The following is a 27,592-nucleotide window of genomic DNA, read 5'->3' as shown; positions in this document are numbered from 1 at the left end:
CAATGGCAAGGAAAGCGTTTTTGAAGAAGAGAAATTTGTTAACATCGAGTATAGATTTAAGTGTCAGGAAGTCGTTTCTGAAAGTATTTGTATGGAGTGTAGCCATGTATGGAATTGAAACATGGACGATAAATAGTTTGGACAAGAAGAGAATAGAAGCTTTCGAAATGTGGTGCTACAGAAGAATGCTGAAGATTAGAAGGGTAGATCACATAACTAATGAGGAGGTACTGAATAGAATGGGGGAGAAGAGGAGTTTGTGGCACAACTTGACAAGAAGAAGGGACCGGTTGGTAGGGCATGTTCTGAGGCATCAAGGGATCACAAATTTAGCAGCGTGGAGGGTAAAAATCGTAGAGGGAGACCAAGAGATGAATACACTAAGCAGATTCAGAAGGATGTAGGTTGCAGTAAGTACTGGGAGATGAAGAAGCTTGCACGAGATAGAGTAGCATGGAGAGCTGCATCAAACCAGTCTCAGGACTGCTGAAGACCACAACAACAACTCCTATAGTTTCTTAAAGTTCCGATAGCTGGTGGCAGTACGCGTAGCCTTCAAAATGGAGTCTGTAACGGAGGTACCTTCGGAACAGAGAGCTATCTCTGAATATCTTTTGGAGGAAAACCAGAGCATTGCAGATATTTATGGGTCTACGGAGACCTGGCCGAGAAGAAAAGCACGGAGAGTCGTTGGGCGAGACGTCGGTCATCATCGCACAAACCTGTCCGATCTCTTTTGTTCCGGTCGGCCGCACACAACTGTGACTACTATGGTGTTGGAACGTGCGGACATTCTGATTCAGTCGAGGTGAACGACGGATCACAAACATCTCGTAGCAGAACTGGACGTCTCTGTTGTTAGTGCTGACTGACTCGTCCACCAGTTGGGGTACTCAAAGGTGATACCCACTAGGTTCCTCGCCAACTAACAGAAGACCATAAAGAGCAACGAAGGACCATCTGTGCGGAGTTGCTTGCGCTTTGCGAGGCTGATCGTGACAATTTCTTATCGAACATCGTCACAGGTGACAAAACATGGGTTCATCACTTCTAATCGGAAGCAAAACGGAAATCCATGGAATGGCCCCGCACCACCTTTCTTCTGAAGAAAGAGTTCAAAGCCGCGCCCTCAGCCAGCCACTGTGGCCTAGCGGTTCTAGGCGCTTCAGTCTGGAACCGCGTTGCTGCTACGGTCGCAGGTTCGAATCCTGCCTCGGGCATGGATGTGTGTGATGTCCTTAGGTTATTTAGGTTTAAGTAGTTCTAAGTCTAGGGGACTGATGGCCTCAGATGTTAAGTCCCATAGTGCTCAGAGCCATTTGAACCACTTTGAACCGCGCTCTCATCTGGTAAAGTCAGGGCTACAGCCTTCTGCGACCCTGAAGGCGTTATTCTGTTTGTTGTCCTCCCTCATGGTGCAAAGATCAACTCGGAAGTGTATTGCGCTACCCTCAGCAAACTGAAGAAACGACTTCAGCAGTTGCCACAAAAATGCGAACGAACTTCTTCGTGACAAAGCAAGGTCCCACCCAAGCCAGTGCACCCGGGAGGAGCCCACAAAACTTCGTTGGCCTCCTCTTTGTCATCCACCTTACAGCTTGGATCTCGCAGTTTCTGATTTCCAGGAGTTTGGCCCAATGAAGGGTGCACTCCGCAGGAAGCAGTACGAAGATGATGGGGAGGTCACTGATGCAGCAGGACGTTGGCTCCGACGTCGGCCAGTCGAGGTGTGTCATTTGGGCGTACAGCCCCTCCCAGTAAGATGGCGTAACACCGGCACATTGAAGAGAGGTGACGGTGAAAAACAGGGTTTTGCTGCCAAAAGAGTGGGGAATAATATGGTGCACTGCATTCCTGAAACAAACCAACCTGCTTTCGCAATAAATGTGGAGCATTAATTATTGAACGCCCCTCGCATCTTTGTTCATTATGAAGATATGAACAGAAGAACGCATTTTTAAAAATACAATCCTACATCTTTTTCTTCGGTAATCCACTTCCCCTCTTCAAACGCAGTTCAGAAACGTAGCACAGTGGGCCACTCATGTGAACATGACGTCATTAAAAAGTAGCACAAAACTGACTTCGACCCTTCTGAATTAGCACACACTACAGGTACCCACACAACAAATACCCACCGTAACGTAAGTTATCTGCTGGCTGGAGCTGACGGTAAACAAGTCGAAACACAAGGAAAATCCACTTCGATGATTGCTGTTCTCTTAACCTAAATTCTCTATAGAAGAGTAGCAATATTTACTGTCTTTTCCTTGGACTATGGGGGTGGGACAGGAATATGGAAACATCGCGAGGAATGCATGTTTGAGCATAGACTAGCCAAGCTGGCAGGTGACGCCGCTGTATTGGACCACGAACGGCGCCTGTCCAATACCCTCATTACGTTGCAAGTGTCAGTCGTGATCAGAACAATATTCTGTGTAGTTGTGGGTGCATTATACCGGAGCTGAGTGAATTCGTCCGTGGGCAAATTGTTGCTGGGTTTTCCGTTAATCAAGGGAGCCGAAGTATTTGGTGTTTCAAGCGGCACCGCATACGTGGAAGGCAGAAAAACATCATTCGCTAAATCAAAACTCGAAAGGAAGTGACAGACGGTCATTGAAGAGGATTGTGTGGAAAGTATGAGGACGATAGTTGTGTCAGTGATGCAAATGCCCGTAACAATGCAAGAGTGTCATTTGGTCGGATGAGTCTTGTTTCACACTTTCCATCTCCTGGTCAATTTCGCGTCCCAAAAAAGAAACGTGGCAGGGTTCAGTGATGATTTAGGCAGCCATATCGTAGTATTTCGTGCACCCCTTGAGTACTCTGCAAGGTCGCATTACTACCAATGATTATGTGACCATTTTGGCCGATCAAGTCCATCACACCGTACAATGTTTATTCCCCAGTTGTGAATCTGTGTTCCAAGACGACAGGACCCTGTTCACACAGCTCTCATCGTCCAGGACTGGTTTTGTGACCACGAGGATGAATAGTCAGATCTTCTCTATCCACACAGTCGGTCGGTCTCAGTATCATTGAGCCTTTGTGGAATTTTTCTTGGAAATTTGTGGTAAGGTCTTATGGGACCAAACCGCTGAGGTGATCGGTCCCTAAGCCTACACATTATTCAATCTAACTTTAACTAACTTACGCTAAGGACAACACACACACACCCATGCCCCAGGGAGGACTCGAACCTCCGACGCGGGGAGCCGCACGGACCGTGACAAGGGCCTAAGACTGCGCGACTACTCCGCGCGGTGAGCTTTTATGGTCTGCTTTGAAGAGAAGGGGGCATGATCGGTACCCACCTCCATCATCTTTACCTGAACCTTCCACTATTTTGCAGCAAGAATGGTACGAGGCACCGTTGAATACCATACGGGATACTTATTCACTGTGAGGACGGGGTGTGAGTCGTGCTTGGGTAGCTCAGTTGGTAGAGCACTTGCCCACGAAAGGCAAAGTTCCCGAGTTCGTGTCTCGGTCCGGTACACAGTTTTAATCTGCCAGGAAGTTTCATATCAACGCACACTCCGCTGCAGAGTGAAAATCTCGTTCTGGAAGGGAAATTTGTTAACATCGAGTATAGATTTAAGTGTCAGGAAGTCGTTTCTTAAAGTATTTGTATGGAGTGTGGGCGCGTATGAAAGTGTGACGTGGGTGATAAATAGTTTGGACAAGAAGAGAATAGAAGCTTTCGAAATGTGGTGCTACAGAAGAATGCTGAAGATTAGTTGGGTAGATCACATAACTAATGAGGAGGTATTGAATAGAATTAGGGAGAAGAGAAATTTGTGGCACACCTTGACTAGAAGAAGGGTTCGGTTGGTAGGACATGTTCTGAGGCATCAAGGGATCACCAATTTAGTATTGGAGGGCAGCGTGGAGGGTAAAAATTGTAGATGGAGACCAAGAGATGAATACGCAAAGCAGATTCAGAAGGATGTAGTTTGGAGTAGGTACTGGGAGATGAAGAAGCTTGCACAGGATAGAGTAGCATGGAGAGCTGCACGAAACCATTCTTTGGACTGAAGACCACAATTACAACAACAACAACAACAACAACAACTTCCTGGCAATGCAATTCTGTATCTTCAGCGAAATTATTCCTCTACACATATAGTCCACACGAAGCGAACGTTCGAATGCATGGACTTTACGACGCATTGAGTTCTGAGGTCTTTGAACTGGTCGCATAATCGAAGTTGATCGATCGAACAGCTGACGGTCGTCGCGTGAGTGCCAGCTGCAGTTGCGTGCGTAGTCCATCAAGAACGGTGCGCGTGGCTTGTCGCTGGTGCGTGCTCTGCTGGCGTGGGTTGGAGCAGGCCTCCCACTCTCCATCCCTCCCTGCCCCTTCCACCCCCAATATACCACCGGCTGTCCTCCCGCTAAGAGGGTGGACCGGTACTGCAGTCGCCATCATTTATGCAGCAACAGCACCTAGCCCGTGGCCTCCTTCATGAAATATTTTACGGCCTGAAACCCGTGACCTGCAAGTTCCACTCCACAGCGGCACACAGGCGTCTGTCATTGTCGCGCCAGTCACACGAGAATAAACTACTGGCGCCAGTACTCGCAAAAATTGCCAGGTAGGTAGCCATACTACTACGGACCGTAGGGCACTCGAAATTAATATTTCATAGCTGTGAGCTCCCACGTATCTTTCTAACAGCAATGCCCTACATCCTCATCCTCCTCTCTCTCTCTCTCTCTCTCTCTCTCTCTCTCCTCTCTGCCTCTGCATCCCTACGGAAATCTCTTTTCTTCCGAGAACTCTTGATAAAACCGAGTTTCATACTTTTTACACAGAATATAAATTATCTTTTCTAGTTTTGTGTGGTAGTACATAAAATAAAATAAGGCAAACGCCAGGATGGTTCCTTTAAAAAGAACATAGCACGTGTCCCACCCTTCCACAGTCCAATCTTCTTTTCTGTCACTAACCGTCTCGTCGTTAAACTCAAAGCTTTCTTTCTACCTTGCTTCCGCGGGACCTCTGTGTTCTTGTATGTTCTCTTCAACCTTCCATAGGATAAATGGAAACTCGTCCAATTATTTGAAGCATTATCAGAGCTAAATCCAAACATAGTGGCCCATTCAGACACCTGTCGTTTTATATATTCGTGATTTATCCATCCACCAATCGGCGTTTATTTCTGGCAATAACGGCGCAACTTGGCGATTTCTGTTTCCCAGAAAAGCAAACTGAGCAATTTTTCTTACCAGAGTAAATGAAAAACGACTATATATCACTTTTTTACAGTCCATCTTAATGTCCACCTCAGAGAAGGAACATGGTATGTTTGTTAGTAAGTTCCACAACAGCACACTGTCTTTCCTGGACCACTTCCTGTAGCCAGGCTATATCAGTGTCATTATTATGATCTGCTTCTTGGATTAAACCTGCGGGCCTGTAACAGTGTATTGCACTTTTTATTTTGTCTTCAGAAAAATCTTTTAGCGTTTTTGGTATTCTGGTACGTTCTCTCTTAGAAGGTACACACGTATAAAAAAATATGAATATGTAAAGATCTAGATTCACTGGCAATGTGGTAGACACTTTTTATTTTCGTGCTAAATTCTCGAGCGAGGTGACCTACCATTGACTTCCTGTGCAGAGTCGTCTTTGTACTGTGATGCATAAATCTGGAATGACAAGGAAAAGGATGGGTGGTATGCATTTTCATTCTTCTGATAACTGAAGTTGTAAGAAAATTGTACTACATTTAGACTAACAACCTATTGCAATTTAGTTCACCTAAGTCCTTATATTATAGTAAATTATCAGCTAGTGAATATAATTAATAGAGTACTTTCAACTACAGTTGATATAAATCTACGATATTCTTCATACATAGCTCTCCGTTTTGCAGAGAACAAGCCAGGACGGTTTTTATAATCCTTCATTAAGACGGTAGTCCTGTATCCTGAGGATCACAGTGCCGAAGGGACTTTCGACTGAATACTAAAGAACAGAAACTACCAGAGCTTGCAATTCAATATTTCAAGGAGATAATTCAAAAAAGTTTGGAGCTATGACGCTAAATATAGGTCAGTTGAACGGATACTGACACGGAAGTTTCACTTCGTCCTCTGATTTCAATACATACTGAATAATACTTGAGCAGAGCGATAAGACGTTACATTCTTGAAAAAGCTTGTAAACGTCCGGGTCTCCCGTGCTCGCTTTCATATTGTAGCTTAAGAAGCTCACCTCAAGCAAGCCTACATCAATTACGATATTCACTTTTGGAAAGTTTTACATGTTCTTTAGGCTCATCTTCATCCTCCAGGTGCGTTTCCTCCTTGAGAATCCCTAACGATACACCGTATTTCGTGTTTCCAGGTGCTTCATACAGGTATTAGTTTCAAGATTCAGAGCCTCTCAATGACGTGGGATACCGGGTCAACTGTAGCTCCATAAAAATGATTTTAACGTCTACTTTCGAATAGCTTCCTCCTCGAATACTGCTACCTCCAACTGCACATTAGATCCGGCACTTTATTTCGAAATCAATGTAGAAATGTACCTGAGAATAAATTGTGTTGGTAATGGGACTTAGCTGCTGCTTCCCTTTCATATCATTCAACTCTTGTAACTGTAGTCTTGTTTTTGTACAAGTTGTAGATTATTTTTAACTTCCCATATTTTATCTTCGCTGCCTTCAGAATACCAAAAAGGATATTCCAGTTAACACTGTCAAAAGCTTTCCCGAAATCTACAATCAGTATAAATAGGTTTACCTTTCTTTATCCTACCTTTTAAGATAAGTCGTACGGTCAGTAATAATTTCTATCGACCTCAAACTGATCTCCGAGGTCGGCCTTATCAGTTTTTCCTTTCTTCTGTAAGTAATTCGTATAAGAATTTTGTAGTCATTTTTTATTAAATTGATAGCTCGGGAACATTCACACCTGTCCGCACTGTTTGAATCTATTTCGCCTGTGTCAGATATCTTGCCGACCACGTGCAATAGGTTTCTCAAGGCTGGTTTTCCGAAGTATCTCAATACTTCCGATGGAACATTGTGCACTCCATGGTCTTGTTGCGACTTGGATCTGTAAGTGCTCTGTCAAAATATTCTCGCAATATAATGTCTATCAGGTCATTTTCAACTACTACCTCCTCCCTTTCTATAATATTATCTTTATTTTCATTCCACTTGTATAATCCTTCTACTCATTCTTCTCAGCCTTCTTTCAGCTTTTTCTTCTTTGCTTAGTACTGGCTTGCTATCAGAGCTCTTGATAATCATACAGCTGCTTCTTTTTTCTCCAAAGGACTCTTTAATTTTCCTGTAGGTGGTCTTCATCTTTCCTCTTTATTTATCCTCTGGCCACAGGGTAACAGATTAAATTATAAGGGGCGATCAAAAAGTTTCAATTTGAGGATGTTGCTCCAGTATATATGCAACGTAGACCTATCGGCAAGGGAATAGTGTGGCATTCGTGTCCTTCCGACGTGCTTGCGGTAAATACGGACATGTAAACTACGGCTACGTCATTACTAAGTGCTTCCAAAGAGGGCCAACGTGCGGTTATTCTTTTCTTGGCTGCCGAAGGACAAACACAGGTAGACATCTGTCGAACAATGAAAAATGTGTTTGAGCAATTAAGGAGAACTTCTCGGAAAACTGCCACAAAGATAGCTGCTGCTTCTTCATAGCGCACATCCCCATATCGCAAATGCTGGAACGCAGAAGTGGCCCCAATTCAAGTAGGAGACATTCGAGCACTCGCCCTATAGTTCTGATCTCTGCGCTTGCGACCATCAAGCCTTCACTCCCTTGGAAAAGGGCCTTGAAGGGTCAACGACTCCTGTTCAAATGGTTCTGAGCATTATGGGACTTAACATCTGAGGTCATCAGTCCCCTAGACTTAGAACTACTTAAACCTAACTAACCTAAGGGCATCACACACACCCACGCCCGAGGCAGGATTCGACGACTCCTGTCGGACGACAGCTTGCAGTTGGGGAATCTTCAGGTAGCAGGACACGGTGTTTTACCAAGCTGGTATCTTCAACATGGTGAGTCGATCGGATGATTTCCTCAGTGCTCACGGAACTTTTGTCTGTTCGGGACACCGATGCTATACCACACGACCTTCGAACGAGAACTTTTAAATCGCCGTCTATATAAAGCTGTCTTCAGTGAATTACGGTGTGAAGGAATAGGACACTTCTGTAAGCATCCATTCGAATGTTCTTCCTTGCCACTTCCCAAGGTGAATAGATGTTAACAAATATCGAAAAAAGAGGATGAAAACCCATAGTTAATCTCGGTTTGGAACTGCCCTGTTCGATAGGGCTGAAGGCAATGTGAAACAACCTACATCTCCTAGATTCTTCGCATTGTCAGTCGTATAGCACTGATATGTTTTCTCTCTCTGGTGATTTTTTTTATATACAGTGGAATCTCCAAAAGGAATAAGTCCCAGACCAAAGATTCTTAACCGGAGGCATGAGCGAGACAGTTGTATAAGGGGTTAGCAACTGCATCTAGAAAGGTTTAGGCCAAAAAGTTTCTCAGCGAATACGTTCAAATGTTTGGATTAGATTCACGTAGCATACAGTCAGAACATATCTTGAAGGAGGAAACGTGTCTTGACTTCGATGGTTTTGTTGTTTCGCTGTTCTGCGAGAAGAGCTGACCATGTAGATGTCGGCAAGTGAAACGTTGTTGGTTTTTCGGGGACAGAAAAGGTGCCATTTAAATTCACGATCTGTCGATAGATTAACTCCCAGCAACTTTTAGAATAACAGCAGCTTTCAGAATATCTGAAGCGGAAGACCAAGTTGAATTTATGTAAATAAATTAGAAGTTTGGGAAGAATGTTTCTCAAACAACAATTACAATGCATTTTCCAGTTCCAAGAATGAGCCTAAATGTACGAAAACAACGAAGTTGCAGTTAGCTCCCTCTAGTAGGCATCTGCCACACCATTTTACCGATTTAGGAGAAAGTTTCGTGAATACCACCTACGACAGGTGTTAGTCGATGCGGGTTGGGTAGTCTATAAGTGTGCTAATTCGCTCTGTTATCTGACAGAGATTAATTATAAACCCTCTGAAATGTATAATTAGGAATTGAATGACTACTAAATGAAACAAAAAGCACAATTATTACATCAAAGTGAGTCATAAATAGTGGGACGATCAGTAGCATTTCTAAAGTAAAACCTTGACTCATCTGATGGAAGAGAATGAGGTAAAATAATATAATCGTATATCAAAATCAAACAATTGTATCGGTGAAGTTGTACCGTGATGGTCGTAATGTTAGTGTAAAAGATGGATAGCGCTAGAGAAGGGAATGCGTTGCACCTGTGGCCGGAGGTAAAAGCATATTTGTCATACAAATCTGAAAGCAAATCTTCAGAGTGAAGCCTGAAGTTCTATAAAAAGACTTTACTGTCCGTATGAATCACCTAGGTGTCACCGTTCAAACTTACCATATCAGTACGTACGTGAAGGCTGAAGCGGCTGCAGAATCAGTAATTGGCGGCCCACCAGTGATCCGTGCTTGTGGCTAAGTTTAAGTCAGCTCGAAATCTTTGTGGATCCCTTAGCTAATCTACTTAAAGATGGACCCCGTTGGCTATGGAGGCCGGCGGAGGAGAAGTCCGAAGATGAACCAACTGCTCTTAAAAAGGGAGACATATATTTCTGTGATTTGCATTATTTACTTTGTTCGGATTGGTTGGACTGCAGATATTCTGAGTGCTGACCAGTAAAAAGATTCCTTAAAAGATACTGGTCCTCTTTCCTGTGTTTTACTTCACACGGTTAATCAGCAACGTGCTTCCTACCATTTTGTACTGAAAAAAGGCCTTTCACTCTTTCTATCTCTTCCTATGGCTAATGAAGTTGGATCTCAGTAAAACAGTCAAGTTTCCTTCTCTCACGTCTAGGTTATTTACATTCGTCAGTCCCGACAAATCTTATATTGCTTAAGCATTTAATTGTTGTGGACCCAATCTTCGGCAGAGTCCCATTCTTACAAAGATATTCCGAACTGCAGGCTCTCACTCAATTTTCTAGATGTTATACGAGGATTGGAACTTTAATACTGACAACTATTTATTTACAGCTCGTAAAAATAGATACGTGTTCAAAGTTTTACTGACCTTCAAAGTAGTCACCAGCATTGTGTATAACCCGTTGCCAGCGATGTGGAAGTCGTAGGATACTCTTAGCAGTGCCAGTTGTGTTGACAGTTCGCGCGGCGCGGTCTATTGCCCGACGATTTGTAGCAGTTCTGAAGCGAATGCAATGAAGTGTTTCCTTCAGTTTAGAAATTGAGTTGAACTCACGAGGGCGTAAGTCAGGGGAGTGCAGTAGGTGGTATAGCACTTAGCAGCCCCATCAGTCAAACAAATCAGTAAAACATAACAGCTTGCACTGTATGTGCTTGAGCACTGTGTTGCAAAATGATGGTGAGGTCCTGCAGAAAGTGTCATCACTTCTGTCTTTAGGCCGTTCACTTATGGAACACAACCTACGACCAGCTTAGAGACACAAGTGATGACACTTTCTGCAGGACCTGACCATTATTTCCGTGATTTCCCTAAATCGCTCCAGGCAAATACTGGGATGGTTCCTTTGAAAGGGCACGGCCCACTTCCTTCCCCGTCCTTCCCTACTCCGATGACACCGGAGACCTCGCTGTTTGGTCTTCTCCCCCCAAACAACCCAACTCATCCAAATGACCACTGATTGACTGCAAAAACATTAAGCATTTTAAGAATAATAGTTCCAATGATCATTTTATTACATTCAAGCCATGGGCCGAGGCATTCCCGTCGTTGCAGTGAAATTAAGAGAATACATAGGTACTGTAGTTGCGAGTGGCTGGTCAAAGATATGTATCCCGCTTCTCCAAACTGTTACTCCAGTGCTTTGAGCACTACATCAACTCTCTTGCTGGTTCACAATGTGTCTTTTGAAATAGATGAACCACCTATGTGGTCTGCCACTACCGAAAGGAAAGGAGGATTTAGAGTTAGGACAGTATACGACCGCCTAATTTTACTTTACACTAATACATTTCTTCTTCATGTGCAGGTTGCTGTGTTGAAGGATATGCCCAGACAGCAATTGGGATCCTAAGCAGGCCAAGGTGAGTACCCTCAAAGAGCTTACAATCACATGTAAACTTCTTCAACCTGTAGTATGGAAGGTACAAACAAGGAAACAGTGCAGCTTAATTCACGTGAGTACGACCTAAAAAATGGCGCTGTTAGCTTACTACTTGATGGCGCTGTGTCGGTGACATAGAAAACAGCTTCATTTTAAAAATCGAAAGCATCTATTTTTTAATAAAATATTCGTGTGCTACGAGAAGAAATAACTTTATACAGAATCTTCTTCTACGACTCTTTCCCTCTTCACATGCGGTTTAATATGAAAATTAAAAAGGAATAATACTTGTAAGTAGGGACTTCCGAAAATAAGTTAGACATGTCGTCCCACGCTAAGACCAATGCGCAACAAGAGTGACGCATTGTCTGAAGAGTGCACCTGTTCCGGGTTTCCTACAGACACATTCTGTTGGGTTACGGACAACAGTTGTGTCACACAGTGGGGATGAAGTTGCGCGGCAACTGGAAAAGTGCTCCAAAGCTGATGTAAGCGACCCAGTACGATTCTCGTGGGCAAAGAATCTAAATTGTACACATATTCAACATGAAATTCTGGCAGTATGTGGACAAAATGAAATGTCCACATCCAGGAGGATCCCCTCTTTTGTGGGTCTATGGAATTAATAATTAATCTAATCTAATCTAATCTAAACGGTACCAATAATTTGTCTTATGACGCACAGACGTGGATGATGCGAACGATTGGTAAAAGATTCTTACCTTTGTTTGCAGACACTTGGTGATTGTCTTGAAAATAGTGACATGTATCTGTATCACTCTACCGTGTAGTACAGCACTCAGTAACATATGCTTGGCCTGTCATAATAAGGTGTAATTTACGTTCTGAAGGCCGCCATTCCCGAAGCCTCCTCTGATTTGTTCAGTGGTAGGGAGGTGACGAACGGGTTCCTCCCAGCCTCGTAAGGAAAAAAAAGAAAAGAGCTGCATGAATAAAGAAGTAACGGCATCACCAAGATTCATCTGCTACCAATAACGGCTGGAGGAATTGGGGACGTGCTGATCACATGTCCCACGACTATAGATCTGGTATTGGACGCCGCGAGGTTGAATGCTCCCCAGGGGAGGCGGACTTAAATGATCGTTAGCGCACAACGAGAGAGCCACTGTCTCGCGCCACCTGAATACGGCAGCTAATAGCGTTCCACGTGGCCGATTGTATAGGAAACCGCTCAGCTTACAGCCGGTGCCCCAACTAAGATATGTAAGTCCCTCTAGAGCCTCGAACGCCATGCACTCCGTCTCGCGTTCTGCGTCCGTTTACCTTCCCCTACATGAATCCTATACCGTCTTATCAAATTCCCCCTCCCCCACCCCCACCCCCCGTCCCCTCAACCACATCGAACACCTCCGCATCTCCTATACTATCCGAAAACTACATTCCAAGAACTCTAGTGTCTCGTCTCTGATCATCAACCCTGGTATGCTGCCACGCCTTAACTCTTCCCCACTTCTCCCCTCCACATTAGAGATCCTATCTCCTGTTCCCATTCCACCTACGCCTATCCCTTTCTTCTGGTACTAATACCTACATCACAAACTATTACTCTTTCTCACTCTCTGTCTTTCCCCCCTTCTGTATTCCCACTATCCGCTTCATCTCCTACCTACCATCTCCATAATTTCCCACCTCTTTAACCACACCTCTCAACAACTATGGAACATATTTCCTCCTCCCGCAATACTTCTCCCCCAGTGCAGGTCTTTCAGGTTTTAAGTACAAGTGCAGTCATTCAGTGTTCTTTTTTAATTTTTTTTTATCAGACGTATTTCACATTTCTGTGATATACTTTTAAAATGTATAGTCCGCAGCTCGTGGTCGTGCGGTAGTGTTATCGCTTCCCGCGCCCGTGTTCCCGGGTTCGATTCCCGGCGGGGTCAGAGATTTTCTCTGCCTCATGATGACTGGGTGTTGTGTGATGGCCTTACGTTAGTTAGGTTTAAGTAGTTCTAAGTTCTAGGGGACTGATGACCATAGATGTTAAGTCCCATAGTGCTCAGAGCCATTTGAACCAAAATGTATATATTTTCATTCTTCAGCTGTCTGTCTTTCATTTTTAATTTAATATTCAACAACAACCGCAAATTTTGTTTTCTCATTCTACACTTTCTAATTCGCTTGGCTGAAAAGCGGAATAATGCACCGCTCACAGCCCACCCTTACGGCGAGGGGGATGAAATAACAATAAAGGACGTGGAAAGAACAGCTGATTAGTTCAGTGATCACGCTTGATATTGTGGAATCTACTCGGACTGTCTGATAACTACCTTTCTTAATATCCAGTTATTCTCTTTGCTCACGTGTTGGATTTATTTCTCCGCTGCTCTGAGCCTTGCCGTCATTGTTGGGAGGAAGGTTTCGCTTAGCGCCCGTTGTCGTCTGAGTTGTTTGTCCTTCTCCTGGTCTGTTGTCCGCTGTCTGTCCGTCGCATTTCGCTCGAATACTGTTAGTCACTCTTTCGCAGACGCTTCTCCCTCCTCCGTTTCTCCCTTTTCTTCCGGAGCTCCGACATGCACACCGATTTTCAGCTACCCGTTACAACAATACATCACTGCTCGCACTTCCTTGTAGGCAGCAGTCGGCCACGCCTAATCTGTCAGAGATATTTATGTTTACTTTTTGAAGTCTCAAAAAATTGGTTCAAATGGCTCTGAGCACTATGGGACTCAACTGCTGAGGTAATTAGTCCCCTAGAACTTAGAACTAGTTAAACCTAACTAACCTAAGGACATCACACACATCCATGCCCGAGGCAGGATTCGAACCTGCGACCGTAGCGGTCTCGCGGTACCAGACTGCGTCGCCAGAACCGCACGGCCACTTCGGTCGGCTTTGAAGTCTCCTCCTACAAAGTTTGTGTGAAAGGTTATAACGACTGTACCACAATACTGATGGTGAGGAGATTGTGTGTTAAATTCTATTTCTGATTAAAATGTTAATGAGGGTTAGTTCTGTAACGTTTTTTATTCATTATGCCTTGTGCTACACTCTCATGTTGTTGGTGGGCTTCCATTATAGACCCTCCAGGTATAAATCACTTAAAGTCGAAACGATTTTTCTCTTTTACCGTTAGTCCATGTTATGGACTACCATAGCAACACAAGACTTTCATTAGTACTGTTGTTAGCAGGTATCAGTACTTTTAGGAGGAAGGGACAGGTAATATTATGTTGAAGAACAAATTAAAAAGATTTTAATTTATGGTGGATTACAAATTCTTTCACAGTTTATGCTGGACGGTATGTGCTTCTTTTTAAAGTTCTATGAAAGAAGCTGTAAACAATGGAAACAGCTGAAGAAATGGATACGTGGTGTAACTGTAGCGGGAGGAAGTAGTGAGGCTGTTGTTAGATGTTGTTGATATAAACCATCGTATATGTTGAAACTGATTCTTGAACCTACCACTTTTTTGCTTGAATTTTAACTTTTTTTTCGTGTCTCATAATAAAAAATGTTTCGGTGCAGTCTTAAGGAGTAATTTTTTCTTCTCGTGGTTGAACACAAGGGCTCCCATAAAAAAAAGGAAAAAAAAGAGTGACAATACGAGTCGCAGGTTCCTCTTCAGTATAATAAATACACTACTCTGAGTTCAATGGCAGCTGGGTATAATACATATGTGCATGGTGAGGGATTGTAGTGGTAGATTCATTCGTCGCCGGAAAGTGTAGCCGAGCGGTTCTAGGCGCTTCAGTCTGAAACCGTGCGACCGCTACGGTCGCAGGTTCGAATCCTGCCTCGGGCATGGATGTGTGTGATGTCCTTAGGTTAGTTAGGTTTAAGTAGTTCTACGTTCTAGGGGACTGATGACCTCAGATGTTACGTCCCATAGTGCTCAGAGCCATTCATTCGTCACAGTGTCAGGGATCAGATGTCGCTCAGGAGTCCTGTCTGTGAGCCCACAGTTTTGACTCTGCAGGCAATAAGTGTGTTAAGAGCAGATCAGTGTTCGCAACATTCATTCTACAGAACAATCAATTCTTACCGACGAGTACGTACTCCTTTTGAAGAACCTTAGCTATCTGAACGACGTCGCATTGTGGAGCAATGGGAAACTAGATGAACGTATCGACTGATTGCTGCACATGTTGGGCACTCTGTATCGGTTAGTGTGTCACTGCTTTCAACAGTGGTTTATGGAACATTCCCACACCTGTAGAGCAGGCGTAAACCTGCTGAGCGGCGTGTTCCAGATTGCAGTCTCTCACTACACGTATGTCCCACTCCAGGCTTGATGGTGTACAGGGTGGTCGGAAATTCCCGTTACAAACTTGTAGGACATATGGAGGGTAGTGAGTACATAACATTTTGAATAGGAACCCATGTCCGGAAACGTATCGTTTCCGTTTTACGACAGTTTCAATACAGATGGTTATCTCATCCACACCCACGTGTGGAATGTGCTTAGGCGTGACCCAATCCTTTTGAAAAGAATACTGAATCGTTCCGTTATTACTTACGCATTTGCATTACAACTTACACCTAATGGTTTACATTAGTCGACAATAACAAGAACCCAGCATCTAAGGCACCATCCGCAACGTACCGATGCATTACAACAGCGGCTCGATGTGGCGACCACCAACGTTGTTACACACATTGTACCTCCGAAGCATGTTCTGGTACGCTCTCTCCATCCCACCTGGTGGCTCTTCAATGTCTTGTGCAGCCTCCAGAACTCGTGCCAGCAGATCTTCCTCTGTCTCTACAGGTGTCTCATAAATTAGGCTCTTCATACGACCCGACAAGAAGTAGTCCATAGGGGTTAAATCAGGCGATCGTGGCGGCTACGCGGTTGAACCACCACGGCCTGTCCACCGTCTTTTGAGATGTCTCCGGACAGCCAGTGAAAAGTGAGGTGGTGCTCCATCATGCTGAAACCACATTTCCTGACGGACATTCAATGGCACAGCTTCCAAGAACGGGTCCATTATGTGTCGTAGGAAGGCATAGTATGCGGGATCCGTGAGCTTGGATGGAATGGGTATGGTCCAATCACATGGCGTTCCAGTATATCTGCCCACACGTTAATTCCAAACCTGTCTTGAAATCCCCGAACATGCGGGTTTTCGTCGGCCCAGACATTGCTATTTCTAGCATTCAGAACACAATCCCTTGTGAACCATTTCGAGCATTCAGAACACAATCCCTTGTGAACCTACCTTCATCTGTGAAGAGAACTCGACGTAGAAACAGGGACGCTTCGATGCAACGGTGCAGGAACCATGTACAGAAGGCGACGCGTTTAGGAAAGTCAGCTGGACCCATAGCGTGTAACCTTTGTAAGTGGTACGGATGTAATTGTTGCTCATGCAGGACGTCCAAGACGGTACTGTGACTAACAGCCATTGCACGCGCAATTGTTCGCCAACTCTTTGGCGGACTACCTTCAATGCGACGCAGTACACCTTCTTCACATTCGGGAGGGCGGCGTCGCCGTGGAGCACCACAGTCCTGCCTCCTCACGGTGAAGGTAGCCGTTGTGTAACTTGCGTAAACAGTTTGTGCGATGGAGTGTGACGGTGTGGAAAACGTTCGTGATACAGCCGACTAGCAGCTCTTCCGTTACCTCCAGCTTCGCCATACACAAGGAGCATGTCTCTGTACTCCGCAAACGTGTACTGCACGATGTTTCCTCTATCGGTGATGCACAGGTACTGACTCGGTCTCACAGCAAAGCGGACAATAAGTGACATCTGGGGATCGTTTGACGTAGTACACGTCATCGTGTCTACCCTGTTGCACACCAGGATAGGGAACTCTGAGACGTTTCTCTTGCTCTAAGCAGACGTTGACGAGGTACACATCTCAATTGAAGCTGTCTTAGAATGGAAACTATACGATTCCGGACATTGGTTCTTTTTCAAAATGTTCTGTACTCACTACCCTGTATATGTCCTAGAAGTTTGTAACGGAAATTTCCGACCACCCTGTATACGTGTGGGATTGGGGGGGAGGGGGGGGGGGGCATCAGTTACAACTCGCGGTCACATTTGTGTTTCTGCAGGGTTGAGTAACCAGTGCCTACTAAATTGGACAGCGACTACTGCCATTTTCTTCTACAGGAACATTACATCCTTTTCCAGTGGAACAATGCACGCCCACATACGGCTGCCGCAACCCAACGCGCTCTTTGTGGCGTACAACTGCCATGATCAGCAAGATTACCTGATCTCTCGCCAATTGAACTTTTCGATCTCCAGAGGCTACAGAACCATTGCTGACTTGCAACAAAAGGTGCCACATGCTTGGGATGCAGAACGTCATTTGGCACCTTTATGACCGTTTGCATGCGAGAATACACACTGTGTTGCCGCTGTGTGTTGAAGCGACTGTTTTGGCACCCTTTACCGCGATATGTATATTTCGTTTGGTTAGAATTCTGTCACATACTTCTATAATGACGAATTTACCTCTCATGTCACTTCTCAATAAAATGATCTTGACCTTGAGCGTGATGCTTTCTTCCGTCAGTCTAGTTACATTCAGGATGGTTCGGCTGCCTCTCTCTATGAGTTGTATGCAACCTGCAACACCTTCAAAAACCATGCTTCATTTTCTCTCGTTCAGTACCAATAAGTGAGAGATCTACAGAAAAGAAGGGCAGGTGCTTTTCGTAGGAAATTTAATGCAGTGAAATTTTGTACTGGGATAAGTTTTCACTGGAGGCAACAGATTTCGAATTATTAAAGAAAAACGTACTTAAGTGACCTTCAGACACGTTTTTCTTGAACAACTCGAACTCGTGGCCTCCAGGGAAAACATATCCGAGTACAAAATTGAACTAAATTAAATTTGCTACAAAAAGTCCTGTTCATTTTACCTGCAGGACTAATAGTCTGCGCATAGCGAGTGAAAGAATCTGAAAAACTTGTACGTGTTATTCGAAGGCGTTGTGGGTTGCTAAAACCCATTGGTAACAGCAGCTGAATCAACGTGTGGATGTTATGTTGCAATGGTGCAAAGAGCGCACCCTATGTAGCTGGCGGATGTGGCATCAGGCAAGTGGTGTGAGAGGGAGTCTCAAAGGGCTGGACAGTAACTCTGTTGTTGACAGCCATGAGTGTAACATGTTGTATACTGTGAGACTACCCATTGTGTTTAATAAATATGTTTCCATTATTCCGGCTTTTATTTGACCTATTGCGACAAACATTCAAATATTTAACAGTTAGTATTTTAAAAACTGTACGAGAACTTCGTAATTTGTAATGTCCATACAGGATTTGTCTGACGAAATCGCAGGCTAGTCCAGATCAATGAACGAGTCAGAACTGGATGCAGATGTCGGTAAATTCAAGAGGGTCGTTTTGAATTTCAAACGACTTATGAAGCGACATCGTGGAACATCATGATATGAGTTGCCCTCTGTTTAGCCGACAACAGTGCTATCTAGTAGGATCTGGATGGTATCATGTTGAGACTCCCGTCCTTCACACTGATTTCGCCTTTACCACTTTTTTTTTTTGGGAGGAAAATTTCTCGAGATATTTGATGTGTCAACTTAAATAACCCGCTCTGTATATGTGTAACAAATCATTACATCTCACTAAAGTAAGAACCTAGTTAGTAGTGGAGTGCTCATGCTTTGTTTAACTTTATGTCTTCTGTAAACCCTCGTCGCCATTTTTGTAAAGGCCTCGTCGTTACTGCTGTGGAGGCTGAGTTTGTGAGTTCGTGAAACGGTCTGTTGTCGTACACCGCTAAGACAATTTCTCCCTGTCACTGTTACACAGCTATGTCCCAGGGTCAGGTAACAGAATAGGAGAACCAAGGTTGTACAACACTCCAACAAATTAGAACAAAGTGACACAAATGAGTCAAAAATGTTTACTTATCTTTGTGGCTTGTTGAATTATTAAATCTGCAACACTGCATGTAATGTAACACAAAAAAGGTCCTCAATGGCTAAGTGCAAATAATCGTAGGTAAACTTCACAGTACATAGCAAATGCAGTTACAACAACTGTCTGTTCACTTCTAAGTGTTCACTAAACGACGTTCCGTGTCTAAGTCAGCCCTGGACGGGAGCTACCCTTCTGTCTTCCGAGCAGAGTTCTGTCCGTTGTCGTTCGGTCATTGGCGGATTACACTCGGCCTGCAATTGGCCGAGGCGAAGTCAACATCTTCATCCTCGGCGCTGGTGGAACTCGCGCAAGTGGCGAGTCTCTATGTCACTGGCACCAGCCCGCATCTTTGCCCCTGAAGTGCTTTTGACCTGGCTGCCTCTCCCTCAGACTACACAGCAATATCAAACTGTTAAGTTCGAATTTAGGAGGAAGAGTATCCACGGATCAATAAAAATGTTGTAGGCCTAAAAATGAAACGATATTTCATGCTTTGTAGCGTTCAAAGATAGTGACACTATTAAACTGTGGAGCGATTTCCAAGCCGTCAATGGGCACTGCTTTTCCTGTGCGAGTCTGCAGCTCGTGGTCGTGCGGTAGCGTTCTCGCTTCCCACGCCTGGGTTCCCGGGTTCGATTCCCGGCGGGGTCAGGGATTTTCTCTGCCTCGTGATGACTGGGTGTTGTGTGCTGTCCTTAGGTTAGTTAGGTTTAAGTAGTTCTAGGGGACTGATGACCATAGATGTTAAGTCTCATAGTGCTCAGAGCCATTTGAACAATTTCCTGTGCGACAAAGTAAACATATTTTACGGACAGACTCAAAGGCTTTTTCTTGACACTCTTCTCTTTGGAGAAGTATTCGTTATGTGATATTTGCCACAAGCTGACACTGTGAGTTGGTCCGAAAGGCCATTGTCTGCGGAATGCTGCTTGGTCATGGGCTGCAATACTGGATCAGTTTTAACGTGGGTTAAATATTCAGTTGTGGTTTATTACTTTTGTGAAGCAAGCATGAAACTTTTTGAATGAGCTTTACTCCTTATTTGGAACATTTCTGAAGTGACATGTACAGAAAATAAACGTGCTAAATGGAAAATTAATCAGAGTGTTTTTATGAATTTGTGTTAAGGTTTGCACGGACAATTGTACAGTGCGATAGATTGTATAGATCTGCTACCGTCAAATTGTCAGAGATGATCACCAACAAAAACGTGTTGTCATTGCGATTGAAGAATTGTAGTGTCATGAGAACGTCTGTTTTAGGTGTACCATTGTGATTTTTTTTTATCTTACGAAACAGAAGATGTTGGTGTTGTGGTCTTCAGTCCAGAGACTGGTTTGATGCAGATCTCCATCCTAGTCTGCCTCAACATTTTTGCATAACGTCTTGCAATCTACATCCATTTGAACCTGATTACTGTATTCAACATCTCGGTCTCTCCCTCAACAATCTATGCCCCCCTCACCCGCCCCCCTTCCAACTTCCCTCTATCACCAAATTAACGAGACCTTGACGTCTCAGGAAGCATCCTATCAACTGATTCCTTCTTTTAGTCACGTTGTCCCATAAACTCCTATACTCCTCTGTTCGATTCAGTGCCATTTCATTAGTTACTCTATTTACTTATATAATCTCCGGAATTCTTCTATTCTAACACAATTCGAAACCTTCTATTCTTTTCTTGTCTGAACTGTTTACTGCCCACGTTTCACTTCCTTAGAAGGCTACGCTCCAGGCAAATACTTCCAGTAAACGCAATACTTAAATTTGTATTAAACTTTAAAATATTTGTGTTTCTCAGAAATGCTTTTTTTGCTATTGTCAGTCGGAATTGTATATCTCCGCCACTGACCAAATAGCAGAAGTCATTTACTTCTTCTAGTGTCTAATTTCCTAATATAATTACCCCCCCCCCCATCGCCTGACTTAATTCTACTACACTCTAGTCCCCTTTGTTATTTTTGTTGGTGTTCACCTGAAAACCTCTGTTCAGGGCACTGTCCCGTCCTTTCAGAGGTGCTGATGTGACAGAATTACAACATCGTTGGCAACCTTTACATTTTTATTTATTCTCCTGGTACATTAATTCCCTTTCCGAGCTTATCTTTGGTTCAGTTTTCTGCATGCTCAGTGTACTGATTGAATAGCAGGGGAAGAGGTGGGGGGCGTAAGATAAAACCCTTTGTGGCTGGCTGGCTCTGAGCACTATGGGACTTAACATCTATGGTCATCAGTCCCCTAGAACTTAGAACTACTTAAACCTAACTAACCTAAGGACATCACACAACACCCAGCCATCACGAGGCAGAGAAAATCCCTGACCCCGCCGGGAATCGAACCCGGGAACCCGGGCGTGGGAAGCGAGAACGCTACCGCACGACCATGAGATGCGGGCAAAACCCTTTGTCACACCTTTCTCAATCACTCCTTCCATTTCGCGTCTTCGACTTTTATGTTTGGTTTCTGTACAAGTAGTGCTGAACCTTTCGCCTTCTGTATTTTATCGGTACTGCCTCAGGATTTCAAATAGTGTATAATAGTCAACACTCTCAAGAGCTTTCCCTAAATCTACAAATGCTATAAATGCAGGTTTGTCCTTGTTAAACTACTCTTCAGCGACACGTCGTAGGATCAGTTTTGCCTGACTTGATCCTACATTTCTGCGAAATTTGATATGATGTTTACCGAGCTCGGCTTCCACAAGTCCTTCAATTCCTCTACAAATAATTAGTGTTCGTATTTCGCAGCCAATCATGTGCATTAAACCGATGGTGACATAATACTGACACCTGTCTTGCTTCAGATTTGGATTATTATATTCCACTTGAAGACTAAGCTATCTTAAAACTAGGAAAGCGTCAAGGAGCATTACTGCTTTTCCACCAATGGCGACTGTCAGTGTCGTATATGTTGATGATGAAGTACTGGTAAGCATTAAAAATTCTTTCCCTTTAAATTAAACACACGCGGGCTGAAACGAAGCTGGTCAAAAGTGCTGGTGTGAAAATTCCGCACTTAGATAAAGATGCTTAAAAAAAACACGGTATTTGTTTCTAAGTCCTAAAGGTTAGTTAGTTTTTCGCTTTTGCTACTAAATTGACCAGCGTCCCTCAAGTTAGTAGTCGCCCGCAAAGTAATTACGCACTGCAGACTTGACATTTATTACTTTTTTCTTTATTTCTCACTTGCGCGGGAATTTCATCTCTTCGTTGATTTTTCTAAAGAGCTTCTCTTTTCCGCTTCCGATTCCGAGCAGCGAAATTCTCAACGTAATGGGAAATTATCGAGGCGGCACTAAGCTCGTTTCAGTCAATCTCTCGAGCTTAACCCGCATCCATTTGAGTGCCGCACAAAGGGCTGGACGGAAGAGACGAGCATTCCTGCACCCGACACTCACTGCTATTTCCCTAACCGAAGTTAAGAGCCGAGTACTTCTATACCCACATCCGTTCTCTAAAAACCCACTGCGAAATGCATGGCAGACGGTGCCCCCACTGTACGAGGACTTGCTGAAAAGTAATCTACGAATCTCTTAAGGTTTTTTAAAACAAACAAACAATACTAACATTGTAACATCTTTCTTCTTCATGTTTACATATTTACAGCCGTCTGCCGCTAGAGGGCTCTGAATTATAGCGTGTAACATGGCTGTGTGTGGCGTAACTATCGTCCTCCGTACAATCCCATATGCTTTTCACCTGTTTGCAGGACTTAAAGAACATCTTCGAGGACTTCACTTTGATAGTGATACGGCGGTGCATGCAGAGGTGAGAGGTTGTGGCTCCGTCAAGAAATTCAAACACTCTTCAGTAACGGTATTAACAAACTGATCTCTTAGTGGGAGAAGAGTGTTCGTCGCCAAGGTGACTATGCTGAGAAATAGATACGTTGACATGAAGAATAGAGATGTAGAATATTAAGAACATTTGTTTTATTTAAAAAGCTTTAAGAGTTTTCACATAAAAAATTCTGGGGCAGCACTTTCCAGCACGCCTTCGTACGTGACGAACAGCTGTGCCCTGTTATGTACAAAGTCTGGAAGTTCTCGTCAAGCCTGGCTCTCCATCCCACATTGCCTGCTGCCCTTGGACGTGTTACTCACCAAATAATGGTCCTCGATGATTTCTAAATACGTTACGAGGAATCGTTGACGTCTATTTTCAAGCGTCAGCCAGTTCTACATCTACAAATATACTCCACAAGTCACTGTACAGTGCATGGCCGAGGGTACATCGTACCAAAATTATTCATCCTCTATTTTATCACACTGCGTGTTAAAGCAGGGCAAAGTGGCTGTGTATGTGCTTCGTTGTATATCTCGTGTAAGGTTCATGAGAATAAGGATAAGCTATCGTGGAGAACTACATAAATCATTTCTTTGTACTGAAGACCAGAGTAATAATTAACAGGATACCACCGTTTTGCGTTTTGTAAAGTTCGCAGTTTTATATTTCTGAACATTAAAGCAAGCTGTCAAGCTTTGTCCCACTCTGAAATCTTATCAAGATCTAAATGAATTTCTTGCAGCATTTTTCCGATAGTACTTCATTATACAGCATGATTTTTTCCACCGTGTGCAAACTCTAGGAATTGGTCGATGAGAGGATAGGGAACAAAAAAGGACTAATTAACCATGTCCGGAAATGCATGGTTTCCATGCCAGAGACCATTTATTCAGTCATACTTTGTTACAGAGACCGCGGTCTAATACGCGCTGTACCATGCTGCCACAGTTACAGTAAGCATGGTTTCCTCCTAGAGGGAGGTACTGTTCCTCATACTTCATGCCCTAGCACCCTCTCCTGCCGTAGTAATAGGTAATGTATCCGATTCACTTCTCTTGCTGACTCACCCTATAGTGTATGTGATGTAGCGTTGTACATAATGGTTCCGTATTCGAATCGAGAGCTTGCCGACATTATATTTACTTATGGAAAGACAAATGGCAACGGGTGGCCGGGATGATTGGCGACCGTATTTTGGGATCAGCCTTCCTTCTACGTCGCCTAACTGGCCGGAACTATTGGCGTTCTTGCAGGTGACTTTGCCTTGCCTGGTGGAAGAAGTGCCACTGATGATTCGAAGTGTTATGAGGCTGCTACGTGGTGGTGCTCCAGCCCGCTTCGCCGTGAACGTCGGGACGCAACTCAATCGTGTCTTCCCTGGTCGATGGATCGGACGTGGGGGTCCAGTTGCATGGCCTGTTCGTTCACCGGATCTCACTCGGTGAGATTTTTGTTTATGGGGTCATCTCAAAAGTATCGTGTACGGAGAGCCCATTCCAGATGTGGAGACACTGGAGCAACGTATTCATGCTGCCTTTGGAACTGTCCGGATGCAGCCTAGCCGATGTCAACGTGTGAGACAGAACATGCTACGTCGCGTACCCGCATGCGTCGAGGCACATGGAAACCATTTTCAACATATAATGCAACAATGGCTACATCGTACAGCACGTATTAGAACGAAGTCTCTGCAATTACGTATGATACTGTTCTTCTGTACAACTAAGATCTGTGCAAGCCGCACGTCATGTTTATCTCTGTTCGCGATAGTCAGTTGTCACCTGAAGATGGCCTGAGAAGCCGAAAGCCGGTTCGAGACCAAATGAAAATAATTTTGCAGAACATTATGAGGTGTTTTCGTTTCTAATTTGAAATTAGTAGTTTACTCCGCTGACGTTCCCTTTGATACGAGTAAGCTGGAGAGTTGCGACAGGTAGCGAGGCAGTCAGCTCGGCCCTCCCTGGAGACTGGACGGCGCGATAGCTTGGCAGACGGGCCGGTGGTGCCGGTGCTCGCACGGCACAGCGCGTCGCGTGGGAGGCGGCCCGCATTCCTGCGAGTCAGCTGAGCGTCCGCGACGTGGCGTCGAGCCGGCGGCCGGGAAGGGCCGTGTGCGGCGCGGCGCAGTGCGTTGCCGCGCCGGCTTACGCAACCGAGGAATGCGCGCAGCTGGTGACGCCTTTTCTGACCCGAGCCACACTTCCTCCTCAGCGCCCCTCTCTCACTGGGGCCACGGCAATTCACGTCTACTGCACGCTTTCCCCTAGTAGCGTGCTGCAGCTTCTGTAGACTGTACTTGAAATGTGTCACTGAAGCACGTCTCGGCGGCCAGTTGCTACTCAACCACGATATCATTGAGCTTCATCATTGTAGGAAACACGCTGTGACGTTACTACAATAAACAAGTACAGTGTTGACAAAGGAAAACTCATTGCACTATCAACGTTTTCAGGCCAGTTCTGCATTTACATCTACATCTACGTGATTACTCTGCTATTCACAATAAAGTTCCTGGCAGAGGGTTCAATGAACCACCTTCACGCTGTCTCTCTACCGTTCCACTCTCGAACGGCACGCGGGAAAAAAGAGCACTTAAATTTTTCCGTGCGAACCCTTATATCTCTTATTTTATCGTGATGATCATTTCTCCCTATGTAGGTGGGTGCCAACAGAAAGTTTTCGCAATCGGAGGAGAAAACTGGTGATTGGAATTTCATGAGAAGATCCCGTCGCAACGGAAAACGCCTTTGTTTTAATGATTGCCACTCCAATTCACTTATCATGTCTGTGACACTATCTCCCCTATTTCGCGATAATACAAAACGAGCTCCCCGTCTCTGTACTTTTTCGATGTCATCCGTCAGTCCCACCTGATGCGGATCCCACACCGCACAACACTTCTCCAGAATAGGGCGGACAAGCGTAGTGTAAGCAGTCACTTTAGTAGACCTGTAGCACCCTCTAAGTGTTCTGCCAATGAATCGCAGTCTTTTGTTTGCTCTACCCACAATATTATCTATGTGATCGTTCCAATTTAGGTTATTTGTAATTGTAATCCCAAAGTATTTAGTTGAATTTACAGCCTTCACATTTGTGTGACTTATCGCGTAATCGAAATTTAGCTGATTTCTTTTAGTACTGATGTGAATAACTTCGCACTTTTCTTTATTCAGGGCTAGTTGCCACTTTCCGCACCATACAGATATCTTATCTAAATCATATTGCAAGTCGTGTTGATCGTCTGATGACTTTACAAGACGGTAAATGACAGCATCATCTGCAAACAATCTAAGAGGGCTACTCAGATTGTCTCCTATGTCATTAATACAGGTCAGGAACAATAGAGGGCCTATAACACTTCGTCGTTGGGGAACGCCGGATATTACTTCTGTTTTATTCGATGACTTTCCCTCTATTACTACGAACTGTGACCTTTCTGACAGGAAAACACGAATCCAGTCGCACAACTGAGGCGATACTCCGTAGGCACGCAGTTTGATTAGAAGACGCTTGTGAGGAACGGTGTCGAAAGCCTTCTGGAAATCTAAAAATATGGAATGAATTTGACACCCCCTGTCGATAGCACTTATTACTTCATGAGTATAAAGAGCTAATTGTGTTTCACAAGAACGATATTTTCTGAATCCGTGCTGACTATGTGTCAATAAATCGTTTTCTTCGAGGTACTTCATAATGTTCGAATACAGTATATGTTTTAAAAGCCTACTGCAAATCGACGTTAGTGATATAGGCCTGTAATTCAGCGGATTACTCCTACTTCCCTTTTTGGGTATTGATGTGACTTGAGCAATTTTCCAGTCTTTAGGTAAGTGTCTTTCTGTGAGCGATTTGTTGTATATAATTGCTAAATATGGAGCTATTTCATCAGCATACTCTGAGAGGAACGTATCGAATTCGGTCACTCGCTCACTCGCGATAAGCCAACCGGAGCGTCTTCACTCCCAGGAGCAGTAACATTTTACTCGACTAATAGAACCAAACAGAATGTTGCGTAAACAAAACGCTTTATCGTAACCAGCCTTCGTAGCCGGCCGCCGCGGTAGCTCAGCGCGTCCTTTCAGGGTGCAGCCCCACACACTGTAATAAAATGAATGGTCAGGTGTTAGTAAGACTGGCGCTCTGAGGGTTCAGTACAAACGTAATTACTTATGTAGAGACAGGTCATCCATTCAGGGAATCGAGAATCTCGACGATTTTTTTCCTGTTGTCGACATGGATACTAGCAAGATATCAATCCGGGGAATTCCAAGATTTTCGAGAACGTTTTAAGTTTAAAGTCGGATAACAAATGAAAAAAAAAATTTTTCCCGTGTGATAGAATTACAGATTATTGATTCTCTGATTTTTATTTCTTTACTTGTATTGTGAAACCTTGCTCTCTACCACATTTCATGATTCTAGGTCTCGTAAAGTATTATATAGTTTTTGATAAGTGAGTTAGCGATTTTCAAAATATGTGACATAAGTGGCAGTATCTTTTGATTGAATTGACTTAGACCAGTGGTTATCAACCTTTCTTAGAACATTACCCCTGAGTACATTACAATCAGACATTAGTTAGTACCCCTCTTCCCTTACTATTTGTTCCTCTCCTTCCACAGCACCAACTTTAGCACCTAACTAAACTGTAGAATGAAAGACTTTTCTTCTTGGAACACTTTTATTTTTAAAATGATGAAAGATGAATGACATTTAGTTTGTGTGTGTGTGACGGGGAAGCGTTAGATTGAATGATGAAAGATAGCGCTACCCACATTTTTTTCTCAGATTAG

At 44.0% G+C, this 27,592-nt stretch overlaps 1 long non-coding RNA gene across 1 annotated transcript in view; it reads left to right on the top strand.

Moving 5' to 3' along the window:
* The first annotated feature begins 11,072 nt into the window (after positions 1–11,072).
* LOC124623177 overlaps positions 11,073–27,592 on the top strand; it is a 333,982-nt gene continuing 317,462 nt past the window's right edge. The window contains exon 1 of the long non-coding RNA XR_006980678.1: positions 11,073–11,129. This is a non-coding gene — a long non-coding RNA (uncharacterized LOC124623177). The remainder of the gene's footprint in view (positions 11,130–27,592) is intronic.

This window comes from Schistocerca americana, chromosome 7, assembly GCF_021461395.2.
Source record: "Schistocerca americana isolate TAMUIC-IGC-003095 chromosome 7, iqSchAmer2.1, whole genome shotgun sequence".
Taxonomy (NCBI): Eukaryota; Metazoa; Arthropoda; class Insecta; order Orthoptera; family Acrididae; genus Schistocerca; species Schistocerca americana.
This window is presented reverse-complemented; position numbering and strand designations above follow the sequence as displayed.